The sequence below is a fragment of the Phasianus colchicus genome, chromosome 3 (genome assembly GCF_987193195.1).
Source record: "Phasianus colchicus chromosome 3, bPhaCol1.hap1.1, whole genome shotgun sequence".
Lineage (NCBI taxonomy): Eukaryota > Metazoa > Chordata > Aves > Galliformes > Phasianidae > Phasianus > Phasianus colchicus.
The window spans coordinates 43,602,790-43,626,455 of record NC_143438.1 but is presented as its reverse complement, the minus strand read 5'-3'; the positions used below and the strand labels follow the sequence as shown (position 1 = coordinate 43,626,455).

General features: G+C 38.0%; 1 protein-coding gene across 2 annotated transcripts in view; it reads left to right on the top strand.

The window, feature by feature from the left end:
• Positions 1-23,666, top strand: part of GNAL (G protein subunit alpha L) — a 180,611-nt gene that overhangs the window by 997 nt on the left and 155,948 nt on the right. The window lies entirely within an intron of this gene.

Genomic DNA, 23,666 nt, shown 5'->3' with positions numbered 1-23,666 from the left:
GGCTTTGTACCAGCTGATACATTTACAGTACGAAAACCACAGGGGTATCTCGTACAAGCATCTCATTTCCTGCAGGAAACCGAACAGTCATACTGCAGGGCTCTTTATGGGCTGAGCGGAGGGCTCATTTGGCCTCTTAACCGTGGCCATAAATCGCTAATTTCTGGTAGCGAGGAAATACTGATGTCCTCCTGCGTTGGCCCGTCTCCACAAAGTTCTGCGGCATGGAGTTTTGGGGGTTATTGGTATTTATTCCAGATACTGGGTACCGGACGTCTTTATAAAGCCGTTTCCGTGCTGTTGGATTCCTTCGGTCCCGTTGGTGGGTGAGGGGAGGAAAAGATGAAAAAATATGGCAGCGCACAAAAGGTGCGAGCGGTGTCTGCTGCCAGGACTATAGTGCTCCAGTTCTAAAAACAAATCCTTGGCTCTATTATTATCCTTAAAATGCCAGCCTGGAGGATACCAGCACGGATTGTAAAAGGGAAGAGGAAGAAGGCGTAATTCCTGCTCCGTGGAATTAATAATTTTCTTGCTAAAACCCTCTTCCTGATGCTTGAACTGGTCTGTTATTTATTTTCAAACACCATATTCCATTTTAAAAAGTGTATCTTTAGAGATTTCCCTTCCCATGATCTCAGAAAGTGTATTGTTGCCAGTATGGCTACAAGAAGGCAGATGCTGGGGCCATCCTCCAGAGAGCAGTGGAACAAAGGGATCCTACCACATGGAGAGATGCTGTTGTAGTCCACAGCATGGGTGGTTGTCATAGTGAACCTGTGTGGCCAACACCTGTTTAGAAGCAATGCAGTTCAACAAATGCACCATCTCTAGCCTGGCAACCTGAAAAAAACTCAATGTTAATCATACTCCTGCATTGAATTCTATATTAAAATGTGTCGTAACTATAGGATGCTCTCCATCTCCACGTCACAGAGAGGAAATGCTGGAATACTGTTTCATCCTGGCAGATCATGGCCTGACATAAATGTATGGCTTGGGTGTCAGGAGAGCTGCAGGTGCTTTGTGTAGCTATTTGCACAGAAGTGGAAACTGCTCTAGATAATAGGAAAATGTTTAGGATGGCAAAAGATTTATTTCTTGGAGAAATAGAGAAGTAAATTTGCATTGCAGAAGGTAATTGTGTTCAATCTTGTGCAGGGAGAAACCTTAGGATGTACACAAAAGTTCTTTAGAGAAAATATTATCAGCTTGATGTTTATACTAGTTTTGGTAGTAGATGACTTGGTCCCTGTCCTCAAGATATTCCTGGCGGCGTGAACTTAGAGATGTATCTCTGCTGAAGAGGAATATCTTTGTGATTCAACATGAAGGAAATGCCTAGTAGAGGGGAATGGTGAGTGTGGTGATGGCAGAGCATCAGTGCTGGAAAAATAAAGTTGAGCAGCAGGGCTGGTGTGGGTTTTGTTTGTTTCTGGTTTTAGGTATAATCTTGTAAATAACAGTTTCATTTTGGTTTGTCTTACTTGTGTACTGGGGTGAATTTAGAGGATTCTGGAGAAGTTCTGAAGAAAAAATGTGTATATTTTAAGGAGCAATTACTAAATCTCAAAAAGGTATGCAAGGGGAATGCACTGATAATCTCAAGAGTCTTTAAATAGCTAGTATATCAGAAGGAAAGCCTCTTCTACGAGTGTTTGAGAATGACCTTTCACTAAAAGCATGCCTATTCTCCATTTGTTATGTCAAATGAGAACAATCTGCTTTGCTGTATCCCTTATCAAAAGGTTATGAGTCTATAAAGGCTTTTTCTAGTATACGTTGGTAAATGGTTCTCCAAGAACACCCTGCTCAACACAGCATCTCCTGCACCCGATTGGTGCTGCTTCACGTGATGTTCTGAGCTCCCCCTGCCACATTCGGATGTGTTTTGTCATAAACAGGGATTGCAAGAAGGAGTATGCGGCCAGGCTGGCATCCTCAAGAGAGCTGCCTGCATGCAGAAATGGCTATGTCTGTGTCAGGTGGCTGTGCTGCTGCACCAGAATAACAGCAGATGAGGTTTGGGGGGGGGGGGGGGTATTTTTTTCATTTGTTTGTTTTTCCTTTCTACAACAATATGAACTGACATAAAATGGAAACTCACTTCCCTCTACAATTGCCTGTTTCTGGTTTAGTGTCTACTTTAAAAAGAGAAGACTGGAAACCTTGAGTTGATTATTGTAATGCATTGTATTATTTGATTTTTATTTTTATAAGTGAAAATGCTCATCTGTGCAGAATTGAAATTTTTCATACAGAGGGTGGTGACACTGGAACAGGCTGCCCAAGGAGGCAGAATGCCCCATCCCTGGAGGCATTCAAGACCAGGCTGGATGTGGCTCTGGACAGCCTGGTCTGGTGACTGGCGACCCTGCACATAGCAGGGGGGTTGAAACTGGATGATCACTGTGGTCCTTTTCAACCCAGACCATTCTATGATATGATAATTCCAGGGAAACTTTCACAAATCAGGAGATGAGGATTTTTGTTAAGCATGCATGCATATTGTACAGCCTTCCTGAGCATGGTCAGAGCATCTCAGCTTTTTTTTTTTTTTGCTTTTTTTTTGCCTTTGTTTCCGTTTGGTCTTCTTTCTCCAGAGAACTACAAATATTCTCTTCTTCAAAATTGTTTTTGCTAGTGATTTCCTGTATAAACATTACAAATCACTTTATGGAACCAATTTAAGTTCTTGTTTCCAATCTCGTATTTTAAACTATTTTGGGAGAAAGTGATATTTGAAGGGGGATTGGCTTTAAACGTAGTGCTAGCCCTGGTGGTGTAATTAAGGCTTATATAATGTTCAAGTAGGCCATAGATGGGAATCACTTTTTCCTGGATGGTTGTCCTCCAGCAACTTCTGACTCTTGTTGTTTCCCTTTCCTCAGAGTCTCATTGCTGCCCTGACTTGGGTGATTTTCTCAGACAGACCCATTCTTTTGCACTTCCTAAGTGAAACGGAAAGTGCTAGGAGTAAAAGCTTTTCTGTTCAATAGAAACCAAAAGTAATGATAGAAGTTGAAGAAAATGAGCAACTCCATTTTTCATTCATTTTCGAACATACCGCAGTCTTGCACACAGTATTTAAATATTAAGACGTGATATTTAGGTGTTTCATTACATTTATGTGCAAAAGTGTATAAAACATACAAGGAAGCATATCCCTCTTTAACTCATAGATATCAAACACAGAGGTACCATGTCAAGCTGGAGGGCTCCTAAACAGTAGATTCCTCAAAGTTCAGATGTGTATAGTATGACACAGCAGCACAGCATTACTCTTCTTCCTGATCAGATACCTTCTATTCACTGAATCAAACTGTGAAACTGTGTGGTGGGAAGGATGTCTGCTTTGACAGTGGCTTTCAGACTTAAATTGCTGCTTAAGTCTAATGTGTGTGCAAACCCTCGAGCACAATCTCCAAAACAACTTTTGAAATTGAAGTCAATAAATCTTTTTTTTTTTTTCTTTTAAAAAATAGCTTTAATTCAAATTTTTAACCCCAACTCATGCTTATTGATAAATACCAGAACTTAGTTGAGCTTGATGTGCCAACATGCTTCCCCTGTGCTTGGTGTGTTTCTCTGTTTCCACCAGAGATTATGCCTGTCCCAGTCTGTAACTGCACTGCGCACCACTGCTTTGCATCCCATGTATGTCTGTCTTGTCCTTGCAAAAAAGCCCATTGATTTGTGTGGTTACACTTAGGATCTCTGCAGCCGGAGATAATGGATATTTAATTGGCAGGAACAGATATTTTCAGGACTTTGAGACAATGCATTGCAAGTAGTGACCATTGTAATAAAGCAAATGGATTTTATAATCCCTAATCCTTTGCATCATTTGCATGCAAAACCCCTTTCTTGTTTGGTTCCGTGTTTTGCAGCTGCTGCATGAGGACAGCTGTGCTGCTGATACTGCTCAAGACCAACTTACAGTGATAGTCAAGTGCTGTGCACTGTTGCTCTGGGTGTTCCACAAGCATTTATTGTGACATTGTGTCTTTCCTAAGCAAATTGGGCTAATATCTTTTGTCCTTTGAATCTCCTGCTGCAGTTATTAACCTAGGACTAGAGGGAATGTCCTCAAGTTGTGTCAGTGGAGATTCAGGCTGGATGTTGGGAAATACTACTTCTCCAAGAGTGTGGTCAGGCACTGGAATGGGCTGCCCCAGGGAGGTGGCAGACCATAGAGATGTTCAAGGAATGTTTGGACGTTGTGTTGAGGGACATGGTTTAGTGAGATCTACTGGTGATAGGTGGACAGTTGGACTGGATGATCATGTAGGTCTTTTCCAACCTTGGTGATTCTATGAATCTATGACTCTCTGCTAGGGGTTGACAGGAGAGAAGCACCTCTCCTATCAAGAAAGGTTTAGGGAACTAGACTCGTTTCTCTTGGAGAAGGCTCTGGGAAGACTTCATTGTGGTTTTCCAGTACTTGAGGAGAGCTTATAAAGAGGAAAGAGTCTGAATTTTTACATGGCCTAATAGTGGTAGGACAAGAGGAAATGGCTTTAAACTAAAAGAGGAGAAATTTAAGTTCTTTCCTGAGAGTAATGAGGCACTGGCACAGGCTTCACAGAGAAGCTATGGATTCCCCATCCTTCACCAGGTCATATGGGACTCCAGGCATCTAGTATATGGTAATACTGCCCACATCAGGGGGGCTTGAAAGTGGATGATCTTTTAGGTCCCTTTCAACCTAAGCCTTTGTATGAAATTTTGACCAGTGCGTGAACTTGTTTTTTTTCTTCTCCCTTGCCTTTTTTTTTTTTTTTTTTCTCCTTCACAGTTTAGAGGAAATACAGCTTGAAACTTTGTTTCCATGTTCATTCCTTTCTGTTGTCCAATCTCTTGCCCCTTACTCTTTATTTCCAAGTTAATTATATAAATAATAGTTATATTGTTGGATTATTACTTGCATTTTGGCATTTGTTTTCTTAGAGTCATGGCTTCTTTTCAGCCTTCTTTTTGCACCAGTCCTTAAACTTTCAGAATTGAACTCATTTCATTTATGTATTTATTTATTTATTTTGAATCTACCAGTTTTGCAGAGCTATTCAGGAAAACTAGCCCTCCCTCTGCTTACCAAATCTAATGTATTTGGTAGATAAGATGCGTTTTGTTTTCTCTAAATGATCTGGGAATGTTTCTTCTCCATAAACTGTCACCTACTGGCAGAGGTAGGTGTAATGTGCAAGGAATGTTTTGGGGTCTCAGGACTGTCATTTCTTCCAGAAGGGAAAGAAGCTTCCGAATGACCATTTTACTTTGGGAAGCTCTGAACTTTTGCCTCTCAGTGTTTCCCTGAATTCTGTGCACTTTGAATGTGTTTGTTTGTTTGTTTTTAATGTCTACTTTAAGAAAAGCATATTTCTTGACAAATGATGGGCTGAACAAAATGGAGCCCAGAGCAGATATTATTCAGCCAATTGAGTGGGACCATGTTCTAAAAGAAATCTAAAGCTGCCTCTCTTCTGAGGATTTATTTTTGGAGGTGGAAAATGCATATTCATAGTTATTATTTACAGTGGTTTATTAAAAATGATTTTTCACAAATGGTTGAAATTATTTTGCTGTTAAGATTTATGGCCATGGGTGGCTCTTCAACTCTGTGAAGTATTGGCTCTGCTGCAATAATCAACATGTCTTCCATTTTATGGGCAGCAGCTTTGTCTTACTGTTCTGTTACTTACAACTGTCTGACACAACTGGTTTTAAATACTTTGTATGTTTTCTTTTGTTGATTTATGGTATTACTAGTCATAAATCTGGGAGTTTGGTTTTTAATACCCAGTCATGCAAGGTCTGGAAAAAATGCAGCCTCGTACCTGACCTGCGCACATCATGTTTGGGCCTCTTTCAAAAGCAGCTGAGCATGTTCAGGATATTGCCCAGCAGTGTTCACTGTTATCCCTTTTGCACTGTGTGGCTGTTCATCAACCTTCTGTCTCACGGAGTTTATCTGCACACAAATATGGAATAACAGTTTAAGGACTTAAGTCCTCGCTGGGTAAGCTGTATTGAGAAGGAAGGGTGTGCTGTTTGAGGCTGGAATAAATAAAAACTGTTAGGAAAAGATTTATCTTTTGTGTTCATGTGCAAAGGATCCAAAAATCCAAGTAAAACCCTGTCACTTAATGTTTATAACATAAGGCGTAACATCAGTCAGCTGTAGTGGAAGATCTTAACTGATTGATATCTTTGAAGCCAAACTTTACTTCCTCATGATCTGGTATTCTCCATTTGTTTGTTTTTAAAGTTTAAATTTAAGAATTGTAGATTCCACTTACACTTAAAGTAATGTTAAATTTCAAGAATAATAAATTTTTCTTTCCAAAATGCCATTACTGTAATAAGTCAAATCCAGGTCATATTCTAGATTCTGTACTGTTATCTTCAATGTTATTTTAGCCAAGAATTTATATCATTTGGGAACAACGTGCCTTTTCAAATGTGTAAAACTGTTTACAAGTAAAGAACAGGTGCTGGGTTGTTTGTTTTTGTTGTTGTTATTAGGCTGTTTGTTTAGTTGGTGGTTTGTTTTTTTCAACATTTAAAATAACTAGGAATGAAAAGCCTTTCACTTTCTCTCAGTAGGCAATAGTGTTTTGTCAGTTTCTTCATGGAGGCTGCATTCCTATAAAGGCCAACAGGGAAGCTCTTCTCAGCCATCGATTCCAGCTAATTGTCTAGTTGGTCTTCAGAAACTGCAGCAAAGGGAAACCTTCCTTCTGTGATTTGGCTTTGTACATACAACAGTGTTACAAAGCAAGATGGAAAATATCTGTAATAACAGTCTGACAATAAATTGAGTCCCCATTCTCTGCTGATATCGCTTTTCCAGCCCCTCTTTTTTACTTATTTGAGAAATGCATATTTTTTGATACGTGTAATATAACCTGCATTTAATTTCTGTCATGTGAATTAAAATGGGTAGAAACAGTTTTATTTTTCTATTATGAAGAACAAAAGAGTAGGTTCTACTGCCAAAAGAGTGGGTGATCATAGATCTGTATTCCTCTGTGCAAGTATAATTTGTATTAAGTAACTTAATCTCTTATTGAAAACTGTGATGAATGCTGCCAGAGGCATTACCAACTCTGTTATGCTACAGTTTTCTTAATTATAGAGAATTAGTCATTCTGGATCTTAAAGCAAATGCAGAATGCACTGCATGCTGCTACACAGTGCCTTCCTAATAGAGATCACCTTTATTTTCTTGAATGCCTCACGTAGAGGACTAAGCTCAAGCAGAAACAAGTTGCTTCTTTTTCCTTGAGTGACAGCTCCCATTCTTATTTCACTCGCCCGAATTTATTTCACATTGATTTAGGAATAATTCTTTATTCCAGACAATAGTTCTTCATGTATGAGTTCAAACACACTGTGCCTGTGTGTGTGCACATGCACAATTACTTTTTCTTGTAAAACATGGTAGATCACCATCTGGAGTCTAGGTGAGTAAAGCAGACTTCAAGAGTGTATCATAGGATTTTTATCCTGAAATATGTCATAGATACAGAGAACAAAGCAAGTCCAGCAGAGCCTGTAACAAGATTGGCTGTGTTTTTTTTGTTGTTATTTTGGTTTCTTTTTTTTCTTTTTTGACTCTCGGGACATTCGAGTTGCAAAGTAGACTTATGGTGCAAAGTAGACTTATGGTAGACTTATGCCTTCTTCCTGTTCTACGCTTGTTGTACTTGTCTAACTCACTTTAGAAGAGACACAAACAAGATATTGAGGACTTCCAATACTTGCAGTCTTTGCGAGGAAAAACTTCTTTAATTATACAAATACTAAATTTCTAGGCGTAGTGCAATATTTTATAACTTTTGGTTTTTTAAAAAAAAAAAGCCTATTGAAATAATTGTTTCATAATCTGCAAATATGTGGTTAAGATGTTTTTATAAACATCTTTTGTATATTGGATCTACTGGCTTGTGAATTGCCTGTTGTAGAAGATGAGCTGTTCAAACTGTTCTGCTTTTATTCCTTTAGAATATTTAAGTGAAGGAAGGCAGATGAGAATTTCAGGACAATGACTTGTGCGTAGACAGAAAAGTTGATCTTCCTTAGATTTAACATTCCAAATGAAAACCAGGAATCACACATTATTTAGAGAATTTACTTTACTTTTTTGTTTTTCTAGAAAACAGCCCTTTTCCATGTAAACTCTGATCACTTTGGTTTGTTTAGCAGAATAAAACTTGAAGTGCATGTAGACAGTGGTGGCCTGTGTGTGAAGTTGTGCTGGGAGGGGAACATGGGAGCTTTTGGCATTAGGAGAAAAACTGGTTAAAAATCTTCATTTAAATAATTGTCAGGCACTATTCCTTTTAGTAAATACATTTCTTATGTGTAAGAATATTCTGAACAGCCTTACATCTGCTGTGATTCTTCAGTGCTGTAAAAGTTCCAGTGTCTCTTAATCGAAGGCTTATCAGCACCAGTAGAGGTGGGCTAGATTTTTGGGCTTTCTGATTTCTTGGTGATTGGGAGCTGTAGCAGTACTTTTGAAGCAACTTTAAGCTTCAAGGTGCACCCAGCATGAGACTGTCTGTAGAGACTCCATTGTCGTTTCCTTGTTTTTTCTTAATCTACTTAACATGACATCTGGATGTGTGAGTTTGTCCACTAGTGCCTTTCCAACTTGATTATCATTGAAATAATACAAGAAGTATGTTCCTGTAAGGGAAAACCGTGGCAATGTTTATGGAGGTAACAGTACTCACTTCTGCATTTGGACTTGAGGTGAGGATTCTGACTTAGCAGAGAAGGGGAAAAAGGATGGAAAACACTTAGAATGGCAAAATGTGTTCCTGTCAACAGATGGCTGACTCCAGATGTAATGTCAACCATGTCTTAGAAGGAAGGAAAACTGGTTCATGAAAAGCTGAAAGAAGAAGAGTTTATTGATACTTGAAGTAGCTCATAATTTAAGGTGGAAGAGTATCATTTGAAGAGTAATCGACTCAAAAAAAAAAAAAAAAAAAAAAAATTGGTAGTCCCTGTCTTTTTAAAAAGGATTTAAAAGGTCCATCTGCCACAGACTGAAAATACTTTTCAGCATCTCTATTGAAAGTTAAAGCAGTGTAATAAAAGATCATAGAATCACAAGGTTAGAAACAAACTGTAAGATCATCCAGTCCAAACGTCTTCTCATTAGCACTGCTACCACAAACCAAACCATATCTCGTGGCTCCTCGGATGCCTCTTGAACACAGCCAGGGACGGCGACCCCAACACCTCTCTGGGCAGGCCATTCCAGTGCCTGACCACTCTCTGAGAGAAAAAGTTTTTCCTCATGTCCTACCTAAACCTCCTCTGATACAACTTGTAGCCATTTCTCCGGGTCCTGTTCATTGCCTGGGAGAAGAGGCCAACTGTTGGCTCATGTTCAGCTGAGCATCAGCCAACACTCCCAGGTCCCTTTCCTCTTCACAGTCATTCGGTCACTTGTCCCCAAGCCTATAACGCTGCATGGGGTTGTTGTGGCCAAAATGCAGGACCTGACACTTGGCCTTGTTGAACCTCAACAGGTCAGACAGCCACTCAGGTGACTGCAGTACTGAGGGTCTTGGGTGAAGACTCAGGGAGGGACTATCTTTCATGCTGCTTCGTGTTATGTATGGTACCACTCCTAGTGCTCTTGATCCAGCAATTTCATGAAATGGAAATAAGGGCTGTGATGCTGTGAGTGATTACAAGAAGATATTTCATGCTCAGTCTGCTTATGCTTAGGGTAAGAATTACAGAATCATAGAAAGGTTTGGGTTGGAAGGGACGTTAAAGATCATTTGTTTCCAACTCCTCTACCGTGGGAAGGGTTATCAAGAATGAGCGTCAACATCTGGTTCTACTCAAGGCAAAGCATTTGTCTTAACAGCAGAACTCCTCATCTTATTGTGCCTTGTTCATCTGAGCAGTGGCACTGCCTGCAAGGGATCTCCTGCACTGCAAAGGTCCTACTGTGTGCAGTTTGGGTGCAGGGCAAAACAAATATGCAGTCTTCTCAGCTCTAAACAGCATAATATAACTACATTCTACTGCGCTGACTGCCATTGACATTTAACCTAACCTTTTCCTAATGATGACATTTCTCTGTCCAAGTTGAAGATGAGTGAAAGAATATGAGTCAGTTTTCCTCTGTGTTATTTGTTTTCCCTTCTTTGACTTCTTACTTAATTTAAATCTGTAATACCTTGCTTTGTGTTTCTTCACAGGAAAAATGATTTTATTTAAAAGTAAGAATTTATGTCTTTATTTTTTCTGTGTATTCTGATACCCCTAGTGAAGGGATAACTAGGCAGTTACTTGAACTGACTGTTTACATGATGAATTAATCTGTTGTAATCTCACATGAGAAAAATTGATTTGAAGATATTACTGAATTTGCAATTTATGTATGGCATTGTCCAAGTCCAATTGTTTCTTCTAGCTCAGTGCTAAAGCTAGATTGACAAAGACTTTAGAATTGGTAGCTGCATTGTCAACATGGGTTAAACAACCAGATAATTGGAGTAAATATAGGGAATTCATGAAAAAGTAGACATGAAAGTCCAGAAGTGACCAGTAAGTCCCATTGGACTACCTTTGTAATCAAATAGTCATTTACTTGCTAGCGAACTCCATGTCTCTAAATGAGTAAGTTTTAATTGTAGCAAGAAAATTATTGGTTTGCTAATTTTCTTATTAAGTGTTAAAGCAATTGTGTTGTTTGGGACGTTTTTCCCATAGGATGCACACTGTCCTAGAGACTAGCTTCTACCTGTCTGGATTTCTTAATACACTTCTTTTCTTGTTTGTTTGTAATTGAACTTGCTTAATTCTTCTGTTCCTTGAAAGAAAGCAGATGGAAAAGTATTCCTTAAAAGCTATTTGTGCTCTTAATCTATTGCTCTTATCTAAACCCTCGCTGTTTTTTCAGTATCAATGAAGTGGACTCTGTCTTCTAATGGTGTATTGCATTTATTTTCTAAAGGGAGCATTGTTTTTTATATTCTGACAATATGCAATCATTAAATATCCAAGTCTTTTTGAAACTGGCCTGTAAGAATCTACCCTTGCTACTTCTCTGGATACAACTTTGTAATGGCTCATTAAAGGCTGTTATTTGACAGTACCAAGCCTATTAGAGAGCAACTGTTGCCAACAGCATGTCTCCTCCACACATTAATCTTTTTATGAGCTGATGTTATTCATAGTGGTATATTTAATCATTGACTATAATTTTATTAATGCCATGGGGACTTTTCTACCAGTACTGCAACTTGTTTGATTCACAGTTAGTTCTTGAAAGTCAGCTGAGAGCTGATTCCTGATCCACTTCTAACGTGCTGTATTGGTGTTTTGCAGAATAAAGTCAGACATGTGCTCCTTATTTGTAATAGCAGATGCACCGAGGTAAGCCTTTAACTTGAGCACATTTGTTATTAATATCCCTCAAATACTTATTTTTAATGAAGCAAATAACTTCTTTTTACTGATTCATTGACTATAAGTGGTATTGTTGGAATGTGATTTTTCTCAAACTGTATGTAATTCAAATGATTCTGTCGTACCTGGAAGACTTTCTTTTCTGATGCCCTGAGGTTATTTCACAGAGTACCGGTAGGCATGGTTGACATTCTTTATATTATCATTTGTGGAGGCTTGCAAGGTATGCTTGGATCCTTTCAAGAGGGAATTCTTGTGTAAACAACAACAGAAATTGAAAAACAGACAAAACCCACCTGTTTAAATCACCTTGTGAAGCAGGAGGACAAGAATCTGTTTAAAGAATTGGTTGTGTTGACACACACAACGTTATTTGCTGTTACTGCTTTAAGGTGAAGAACATAACTTGATATTTCTAGGTTAATGTTTTCATTAAACAATGAAGCTGATTATCCAAGACTTGTTCTAACAGTGATGGTAGCTGGAAGAGCGTGGGGCTATTATGATTTCCAGAAAAACAAACTAATTTTATTAACTTGAGGAGATATTTTGAAAACAGCCATGTTTTGTTTGGTCTGTCCCATCTATGTGTATGGTCTTGTTTTTGAGCGTTCCAATCTACTTCTATTTTCCTCTCCTTTTCTTAAAAGAAGAAACAAGTTTCTTTCTTAGTAAACTGATAGTTTCAGCAAGCTGGAAATACTTTCTTAAGATGAAATGTTAAGCCAGTTGATTAAATACTACTATTACAGATTAGAAGAGGAGGATAAAAATACTTCTTAATGCTTTTTGTTTCCTTCTTGTGTTTCTTACTTACTTACGATGGACCAAAAGTGGCTTATATATCATGTCAGATCTTGCAGGCAGTTCCTTGGACCTTTTTTGAAATCTTGTCTTTCAAATTAATTGAATCTTTGTTTATGGCTGGGTTCATTCAGGTTTTGAAATCATCTTCACCACAACGAAGTCCCACCCAAAATGTGAAGTTCTTAAACCAAGCACTTAGTAGACTAACAGCTTTATTTTAGGGTGACTTTTTTGGTGTCTGATTATTTTTGGTAGCAGGAAGAATAGGAAAGAGAATTAGTATCTGTTAAATGTAGAATTTGTCATGAGTGTGATGTCTTAGAAGTCAATGCTTATGATAGTCTCTACTAACATGTAGGTATAAAAGATCTTAATTCTATAAAAGAATTAAGTGTGTCTGAGCACACTGAGATATTCTTTGACTCATCCTAAATGCCCTGTAACAACTCTCTCAATCCATAAAGTACTTGACTACATCCATCATGCTGTTGTTTTAGACAGTCCTTGCCCCCCTCCTCACCAGGTGTATATGTTTTTCAGAGCACTAGGTGGTTTGAAAAGCTTTTTTGACCCCATTTGTGGTTGGTAATTTATTTAACATTTCAAAGGATAGCTCCTTTGTAGGTGTTCTGGTAAATAAAGGGCTGGGCCTTCTAGAGTTTTAATTAACTCTCCACACAGGAAGCCCTCCTGTGGAGGAAACTTCTCTCAAAAGGGCTTCCAAGATCGGTTATGAACAGAAACACTGGAGGAGAAAAAATAGCTTGAAGTACCTGAGCAGTTCTGTTACTGATTCTGTTGTCACAATTTATGTAAGTATCTGAAGTTTTAAGTCAGCGTGGTTTCTATGTATATAAAAGCATACTTACATTGGAAGCAGTGTAAGTCTTGCTGTGTTCCAAGAATTCCAGATGTGAACTTAACTCTGCAGTCTCATTAAGTCTGGAATTTACTGTTCAAGTTAGAAGGAACTGAGACCCAGAAGCATGGCAGAAAATACTTTCTGTAAATTCCCTTGTCTTTGAATGTCTCATTTTTTTCAGTTTTATGGCATATGTCATCAAAAGTGTTTCAAAAGTACTGAGCAGTTTTATCTGCCACCAACATCAGCTGGAGTCAAATGGTCAACACTGAAGAAGACTTGCGCACATAAATGCTAAGTTTCATACTCAAAATATATCAATTCCTCCAAGATTTTTTTTTTTTTTGTCACTTTAATGTTATTTTTGTCACTTTCTACTGGATTCAGTCATAGGAAACCCATTAAGTCATGGTGATAATTCATTAACTTAAAATAGGAATTTCTTTTTTTTTCTCTTAGCATTCATTCTGAGACGAAACAAAAAAAAACTGTGGTTTCTTTTTGTTAAGCTTAATGTGGAATGCAAGCCCTGACTCAGTAGCTGCAGGCTGACAAATTTCCTTACATTTAAGAATGGCAGAATTCTTAAAATATTGACAGAAATACTTTATTCCTTTTTTTCCTCTTGTGACTGTAAACAGCTGTTGGTATTTGCCATGAAAAATTCTTGATGAAAGGCAAAAAAAAAAGTTAGTGTGGTTTGAGTCTGACTATAGCTAATTAGATTAGATATTTCCAGCATAAAGGGTATCTGCTCAAACTCATTTCAAACCTTTGGTAATATGCTTTATATTAGTATGTATTATGTTGCCTTTTATTACCTGACTGTTCTTTCATTCTGCATTCTCATAGGAGCATGCCTACCTTACAGTATACACAGTGTGGAATAAATAACAGCAACTGAATAAGATGTATTGACTACGTCAGCTTCATTTTTTTTATGTGGAATAATTCTTGCATTATGTATAGAAGCTCTTAGTGTCTCGTGAGTTTTTCTAAGTTAAATGTAGGTATGTTCTCCTGCTTTACAGATTTTTTAAAATCTGAGTAGGAGTGGAAAAAGATCAAACTTAAGTATAATCTTAATTTCAGTTAGTAGTTTAGGCATCTATAGCCTGTTTTATTTGCAGAATTATTTCAGAGAGCTGGTACAAAACTCCAGTGCCTTTTAGTATCTGAATTACTCTGTTTTAATTAAAGTTTTCTAGAATTTCAGAGAACTACTTCTCAAATGGAACCTCTGAAAGGGAGGAACTCTAATGGCAGTGCTGCAGCTTTGCGTGGAACTCCTCTGGTGGCCAGGCATTAGATATAGGAGAACTCAACTAGAAAGAAACTGAACTTCCTGGTATCATTTTTATGTCCTAGCTTAATGAGCTTGGCTCCAGGCAAAGGGTTCTGAGCCTGGGCAGACAGACACTTGTATTCCTGGGAGGGAAAACTTTGTCCCTGCCCCTTGCTGCTAGAGCATGGTGAGACTGTCTGGAAAAAAAAAAATTGAGACAGCTTGTTCTTGAAGTCTGTAAGCTGATTTACCTCAAGCTGAAGCAGACTAGTAGTTAATGAATTGGATGTTACTGGGATTTTCTTTGTATGGTCACACTCCTTCAGAATACTTACTGCTTTGGTATGCCACTGCTGGTAATAAAATTATTTGGATGCTGGTACAATTTTTGGTATGAAGCTTCTGGAAAATTATTAGGACTGCCATTTTTCCTCTAGCAAACATGCACTATATATATACACACACACACACACACACACACACACACTCTTCATTGATGCTTCTGGGAACAATAGAAGTTATCAAATGTCATCAGGGACATGACTTGATAACAATGGAGAGTGAAAATCATGCATTCCTTAATTGGAACAATCCAGGATTCAGATCCTATTCAAAACATTTTTGTCTTAATACTCAAGATCCATGTCTGTTTTGTTGCTTAGGGCTTGCCTTGTATCTGTACAGTGCCTTAACTAATAAATCGTATGGGATCTTATCTAAGCTGAGGTCAGTGTTAGATAAACTATGCCAGTAGCTCAGAAATGATTGAACATAGAACTGATTTCTGACTGCTATAACTTCTGGCTATTGCTGGATGCTTTAAAAACGCTAAAGGCAGCCTGAAGAAAGAACTGAAGGACTACCAGCACTTCAAGTTTAATAATTTGTCCACAAATACAGAAGAAATTTGGCAGAATCTTATGTCTGTCTGGATCTGTAGCCAAAAGAAGCTGTGACTTGACTGCAAGCATCAGTGGTGTCAAACTACTTCTGTAGTAGTATGAAAATGTTATCCTCTGCCCCCAATTTCCTCCTAGCCCAGGTGTAAATTACTGTGCCAGTGGATTTTGAGGTACTTGGATGTGGCTTGCTCTTCAGTAATCATATGAACAGAGAAGCAAACCTCTGTGGCAGTGAAGAGGGCGGTTCCTCTTCCTTAAAGAAAATGCTAACAGCCTGTTTGTAGTGCCAAGAGTCTTTCATTGCCCCAGTTTCAACCAGTTTCAGCAGTTTATAGGCACCATTGTTATTTGCTATATCACCTTGATTTGCTCTTTACTTGCCGTTTGTTTGCTTTGCGCTGAACAAAGCGGGATTCTGTAGCTAAACTGACTTGGCATAATTAAAGCTGGTCATGCTTTTTTTGCAACTTTGAAAATAAACTTCAAAAGAAGACTTTATTTCTGTGTAGATTATATTTTAAAACCAGCTTGGATTTTTTTCCTCCTTAGGCGTGGCATTTAACTTCAAGATCAGATCTTGAAAGGTCGTCTTGTGCTGAAAACTCTTATTTCAGAACAAGCACTGATCTGGCATTTTTATAATGGTAACCATTCTTTTATTTCCTATTTAAGTAAATCCTCGGCTTCCTGATGCTTTCTTAATTAAGAGTTGCAACTTTCATATGGCTTAATGAATACTCTTCATCAGTTTTCACATCTTTCAAGCTACTGCATACCACAGAATCACAGAATGGCTAGGGTTGGAAGGGACCTCAAGGATCATGAATCTCCAACCCCCCTGCCACAGGCATGGCCACCAACCTCACCATTTAATACTAGACCAGGTTGCCCAGGGCTCCATCCAGCCTGGCCTTGAATACCTCCAGGGATGGGGCACCCACATCCCAAAGTGAGCTTTTGTTTCTGTTTTTCGTGTTTACATTTCAGGCTGATGTATTTTTCAGTCACCTTCTGCCAGGCATGAGTTACAACTCTTCTGCCAGACAAATATCTTACAACTAATATTAGGGAATAGATCCTTTTGGAAGGCCAATTGGCCTCATAGAGCACTTTGGAGTGGGACACAGTGAATTGGCACAAGTGCATCAGACCCTGTACAATCAATGCAGTAGCTAAGAACACTAGTTTTCCATCAGAAGGATAAGATATTCATAGGTTCAGAGTCGTGAAGGCCTAAGTCCAGAGATGTGAATGTACATTCGATGCTTAGATAGCAGGTAGTAAAACAACTCAGTTATTTTCTTGCTGCCTCATTTTCTTGAACTTGTCTGTTTCTAGCAACTCCTCTCATGGACAGCATTGTCTGAGTGAGATAGGCATTGACTTGTTATCAAGAGCTGTTTAACTAATTCAAGTACCCTTTAGGTTTTCCATGGCTGCTGCTCCTGAAACTGTATGGAAGAGAGGAAAGGAAAATTGATTGTCCTTTTTTAAGTTAATTATTTCCACCTTCTGGTGGAAGTAGTTCAGGTTGGAATGACGATAGTATCCAAATGTATTCATGTTTATAACTGTTGCATCCTGTATAGCAGTAAATCTGATTGACTTGGACAAGATCAGTGTAAATTCAGTATGTATCTATTTCTTCTTCCTGGAGCTCTTCACCTTCATCCCTTCAGCCTTTCCTCCCATTCTGAGTATACTTTGGTCCACCTTTACTCCTTTAGAAAATGAGTTGATAAAGAGAACAGACTGTTTAAGTGGGTAGAGCGCAAACCTTCCTCCTGATATCTTGAAATCTGCCTTACTCTGCCGCAAGCCCTGAAATTGGCTGAAAGAATTATTAACTCTTAAAGAGACTGAGAGATTCCAATACGTTAAACTTTATTTTGTGATACCTCTCATAGCTAAATCACTATGCTAAAATCACTTTTATCCTTTTCTAATCACAGAGCTTTGTATTTATGCTGTGTGCCTTTTGTTGCCCGGGCAGAAAAGGAGGAAGGACTGTGTTGAGATGGTTTCTGGTGTGACTGCTATGTGCTTTCAGTGCATTTTCATTAATTGTTCTTCAACTCAAGCAGTGAAACAACCCTGTTCAGTAGTCACACCTCTTTCGGGTGCAAATTTCACCAAAGCAGTTTTGTTACGCAGAGCTTATAATATTGGGAAGAACTGAAGATCACACCAGTAGCTTTAGCCATTCAAGAGGCACGCAAAGCGTTCTGGCCTAACACAGGAGACCTGTACGTTGAAGGTGAAATGGACTTCTAAGTTATGATGTGTTACAGCCATAAGCGAGGAGGTACAAACTCACCCCTCCTTTGCCACAAAGTGGTCATTCTGTGTGGCTGATTCACAGGCAGCTCAGCAGTTTGTATTCCAGGGCTTTGAAACTTCTGTGGGAGAACCAAGCGGAGCTTTGCATCCTTGATTTGCTGATCTTCTGACTTATAATCTTCTAAAATAAAAAAGAAGTTGAAAGTTGTTCTTCTGTCATGTGTCAAGAGAACTCATTATTTAAGTCCTTTTTTTTCACTTGTTTGTAAATTTATGAATAACAAGGTTTTAAAAATCAAAACAGTATGCACCTTATGACTAAAGCAGACCTCTAAGATGATATGTCAAGGAGGTCTTCTTTTTCGATAAAACTTGAGTGCATAAATAATGGCTCTATATACAGAAATATGGCAGGAGGAGTGAGAGATGTATAGAATCGCAGGTGCAGACACTCAGCTTAGAACGTCTCAGTTGTTTTGGGGAATTTCCCTAGACTACTTGTCACTGACTTCTCCCTACTTTTGTCTTTTCGCAGCTCTCAGATAGGACTGTGAGCTATAGTCTCCAAAAGGATAACAAACCCAGAGGTGGGACTCAGCTTTGCAGTTGAGTACTGCTTTTTGTCATGCTTTTTCCTTGGAGAATATATGCAGTGCATTATATCTTTGATCCTCGTGGTGGCAGCAAATATTAAGAGGAAAGAAACTAACAGTGCAGATGAACTGTATGTTAATTATAGTTAAAAAGAATACACTCATATTTTTAGCTTTTGTTTGCAGTGGAGCAGCTTGAAAACAGAAGGTCAGCTTGATCTGCGAAGTATCCTCATCCAAGACTTCAGTTCAGTTTGCAGGAGCTGCCAAGAGCCATTTAATTGAGATAAAGCTTTTCACTTTCCTTCCCCATTCCTTCATCAGCAGATTTCTCTGCTGTTGAGAAAACTATGCATGAGGGTTAGAGTCTCGGGTTATTCTTTTTAACAGCATTCAAAAGCAAATTTGTCCAGAATTGTTATTGTTAACCACAGTGCAAATATCAGAACTCTGTTGTTGCAGGCACTGCACTAACGTAGCTATTCCCAAACCCAACAATTTGCAGGCAAAATCAGGGCTTCTCTAGTGGATGCCTGCAAGAAGCAGTGAGACAACATCAACCATTGTGATCAGTGTCTGTGATATCATTAACCAGTGTGGTCATAACTGTTGTCAAGTTTTAGTGTTGTGCTTGGAATCTAACAAAGCGTATCCATGCAAGGCAAGAAAATGTTGAATGTTAGTATCCAGTAACTGTAAAGATAAATTACTAATACGTTGAAAATTTGGCTGCAGATTTAATATTATGCTAATTAAAGAGGGGAGATAGAACTGTTTTAAGTTTCCGAAACAGCTTTTTCCAAAGTAGTATCTCGTCTTGATCATATGTAAGGGAATTCCTCACCAAAACCTGGTTTGTTCATATGTAAATGAATCAGGTATCTCAAGGTAGCAGTGTTGCAGTGTTGTTTTCTAAACCAGCTTGAGAATGGCTCACTTCTGGTCATCTCATGGGGTAGCACATCAGTTTATTGCCACCTTTATTCTTTTTCCCCTACCCTTAGCGGACACAGTTTTTTGTTCTGACTTTCTTCTGTGTTTTGTTGACATACTGTGAAGATCTCATAAGGTATTAAACTATTAAAACTTAAGCCAGTATTGTTGAAGTTCATAAAATATCAAGCAGAAGAAAATAAATAGCAAAGTAAATAGCAGTTTATGTGAGAAAAAAGGTAAATATTGCCTGTGCATGGTAGTAGCAAGACCTCTTCACATATCTGGATTTAAATTACTTGAAACAAGTTCAGGTGTCCCTCATTCATATAGGGATAAAAATAGAGTTCTCCTCTGGTCTGTATTCCAGTTAGAAAACTCAAGAGATGGAAAATGAGCAAGAGATATTTATATGACACTATTTCCTTTATTTCAGAAGTGGGCTAAAAGGCCAACTTAATGCCTTTACCTTCCTGAGCTGCTTAGGATAAAATGCATGTTAGAAAGTGGTAAAAATTGAAGGGATAAACCGTTGTGCATGTAGACATCTGCTCATTTTCCTTTGAATCTTTTTTTCAGTTGCTTGAAGTGTTGTGTTTTTTTTTCCAGATAAATTTGAGAACTCAAGATAGAAAACTGCAGAACTTGGGAGAGGACCAGATAAATTATTAGTGTATGAGAACTGTGAGGAATATTTTTCACTTATGCTATAAAGAGCATTAATATACTACCAGGAAAAAAACTAAAAATGTTCTGCATATTCATACTGGCACGCATCAAGCCCAACTGAACTAAAACAAGAAACATTCTTTCTAATAATATGAACTAACTCATACATTAGCTCAGATTGATGCGTCCTGAGGGGGACAGGCTGGTTTGTGCAGCTTTTCATTGCCATCATACAAGTTTAAGATCTATACTAGTAATTCTCCAAAAAATGCAGTGGTAGGTCTTAAAACTGCAGTGTTATTCAACCATTGGCAGATCTCATTTCCTTTTTCATAACACATACTTTGCCTTCTTGCCACCACCTCATCCAGAGAAATTTGGAAGCTTAATAAGCCTTGTTTTATGTTGTTGAATGTGGTAGACTTTTGAACTTTAATTCCCCAAATCAGTGCTTGTATTTTAAGTGTTAATGATGGGACTGCCCTTTCATGTAAGTATTAAAAAAGGTACAGTTTGGTGACCTTCACTGCTGAAAAAGCACTATTTGATGCATGTGGTTATGGAGCCGAGTACACTTAAAAGTCTTCTCTTTCTTTGTGACTGAGATGGATATTTTTTTTCCTTTGTTCATCTTGTTAATTATACAGAGTAAAGCAATCTTGTGGGAAAAGAACTTGCATTACACCAACCACTGTAGTTGGGAGAAACTGGACAAACTATTGTGCATATGAGGTTTTGTGTCTTTTATGGTCAGAACATCACTTTCATCCTACAATCCAGCGCATTGCAAGAGCTGAGCTGCCTTCTAACGAATCCAAGAATGTGGCTATTTTATACTATAACATTAGAAAGGGAGGATTTATTTTGTTTTTATCCATTAGGGATTTTTTTTTCGCAGGTTTGTTTTTGTTTTTTTTTTCACACTTTGTTCGCAGTTTTTGTTTTGTTCTTTCTTCTTCAATGAGAGTTTGAAAAGTTAGGGTTGTTATACCTGCAGGGCAATCTAAATTCTGTCTCCAGCAAGAGCCGATTTGGTAGCAGGAAGCTTCCTGTCTCAGGACTGTCTGACATGCAGTGTCCCAAACTGGAAATGGACTCATTACAGGAACTGAGAAACACACTTAGTTCTTGACATTTGGAAAAACTAGCTGCTCAGCACCTTGGCACATGCACTATGATGTGTTACTTGTTGTGAAGAAACAGTTACTGCTTTATAGCAAGAGAGAAGAAAATGGTGTCGCGTGGATTCATTGTTTAAAAGACCAGCATTCTACTCATCTATCAAATAATGCTTTCTACATCATGATTGGAGTTACATGCAAATTTGAATAGGTGCAGAAATGCAATTGCTGCAGTTGCTTTAATACTTTGTCTATATAACCTCTGGAAAGTAGGTGATTTCTGCAGAGAATGAATGGGTGGTAGCACTTCAGTCTTCCTATGAAGTGACATTCTGCTGTCTTGTAGCAAAATATGACCTTATTGTGCTTTAATACTTTTTATTTTTTTAAGCTGTTAAACATATGTAGCTGCTAATCATTGGACAACACTAAGTCACAGTATTTCTAGCTTGGAACATATAAGAAATAATTCCTAAATTCAGTAGGTGTATAATACTCAAAGAGTAATTGCTTTAGAAACAAGCTGATTGCTCATCTGTTACATATTTTGCATTTAAAACATGGTGGTTTTCAAACCACAATGTTTCGGTGGTATTGGCAACAGTGAAAGGCTTAATATTGCTTATGGGTGGGGTCAAGATTTCTGTACAAAATGTTGGCAACTGAGACTGGCAAGATTTACTTTGCAGATTTAGTAAGCGAATCCATATTAAGTGACAGGATATTATGTCTTCCATCTCATTCACACTGTATGTTATCAAATAGTTAAGTGCAAATCCAGTGATTCTCTGCTTTGTTACTACACAATAAGACTAATATGGGCACCTTTTTGTCCTCAATTGAATTGATAAATTCTGTTTGTATATGCATAAAATGTGTATACGTATGAGTGTGTTGGACATGAATGAACTTTTGTTTAAAAATTTAACCAAATCCTTAAAAAACCATCTATCTGCATCACTTATAAAAGAACAAAAAAATACAGAGTAATATTAAGAAATCTGTTTTAGGTTATCTGTGTCACAGTCAGTGAGCTCATGTCCTTTCCCCTTCCTTTTTGTTAATCATTCCCTCATGAGTTCCAGTAATCCATTTGGTTCCAAGAGAGACTGGTCATTTCTCCAATTCTGACAGGGCTCTGGGTTTAAATATTGGATATATAAACTGTGATGCTCATAGCATGTATGTTTTGCATCCAGATTTTGAGACTCTGTTCCTTATAGAAGAAAGAGAATTACTAACCCAGGCCTGAAGAGACTTTCAAAGGCACAGAAAAGGGGAAAAGAATCTTAGAGTGTCTTTTTAAAACCATGGACTTACCTAGACAACTGCTTGTCTCTTTTCTGGATTTCAGAGGTCATGACAGCTTCCCTCTACAGACCTCTTCTTCTATGTCTGTCTGCTGACTCTTTTACAATTGACACACACCACTGTACTTCTTTTTTTTTTTTTTTTCACTTTGTTTTTCCTGCAGAGTAGCTTCTCAACTCCAGACTTTTTTCTGATTTTTTTTTTTTTTTTTAAGAGCCATTCCTTTCACAAATCAGTTTTATGCTTTGCTGGAGATGGAGCTCAAGTTTACTGAACTTTGCAGCTTCCTTAGCACACTTACACCATGATTTTTTTTTTTTTAATACTGAGGTATTTTGGTGCTCTCATAAACAGACACTTCAGAATTAGAGCCTGAGAGGGTATAAGCTGCATCAGTATAATCAGCTACACAGGATTATTTCAATAATTCATCTAAATATACAGAATCTTTGCCCTTTAAGGGTATGCAATGTTCATAAAAAACATTTTAAAGTTATGACAGTACTACTGCAGTCTATCTGTATTTCTCATTAATGTTGAGTCATATATTTTAATGTTTAGCATTTCCTAGGATTTTGCACTTTCTAAAGAAAGTGTGAAGTACGTAAATTAATTTTTAATTTGATTATGTGGTTGTAGACCTCAGATAAATTTGTTAGATAAACTGTACATGTTGCAAGAGTGCTGTATTTTTATTATGCAATCATGAAATTGCTATTAATGCTTGTTATAAAAAGGTATTTTTCATGACTCTAGAATGTACATTCAGATAAATACATGAAAAGCACTGGAGGCGGGGTTTGGCAAAATGTGAAATTCAATGAAGCAGTGGTACCATTTTAATTTTTCTAGGTAAATTTTTTCACAAAATGCCTCCCTTTTTTCCTTTTTTCCTTTTTTTTTTTTTTTTTTTTTGACACCTCCACTCTTTCCCTCTCCCCAATATTATAACACATGCATTTCAACTTTTTTTGGATCCTTATAATTTGTGAACGCTTGCACAATTCACACTTCCCACACTTGTCAATCTTCAGTAAAAACGCCTTCATAAGGTAGATATTATACAATTTAAAACAGAAAATCTCCTTTACAGTTATTTGTTATAACTGTCTTCGGCTTCGTCAGGGCATCAGCAATGGAATGGTTCCCACTTACTGACTTCTTGTCGGAGGGCCGTGGTAAGAAAATCCCTGAGATCAGATTTAGCCTGGACCAGTGGAAATAAGGAAGAGTAAGAAGTCCAAGGAGTACCTGGTGCTGCAGAAGACAGACGTGCTTTTTGCTCGGTTGGTTGATTGCTTGCTTCTCTCTTTGGTCTCGAAGGCAGTGAACTGAGAGCAACGTAGTTAATATTAATAAAAGAGAAAAGCTAGTCTTTCCTTTTCCCCAGGGTTATGCTAAGTACATACTTTGTTCCTGTTTCTTAGCATAATGAGAAGGAGGTGGACCATATCGTGA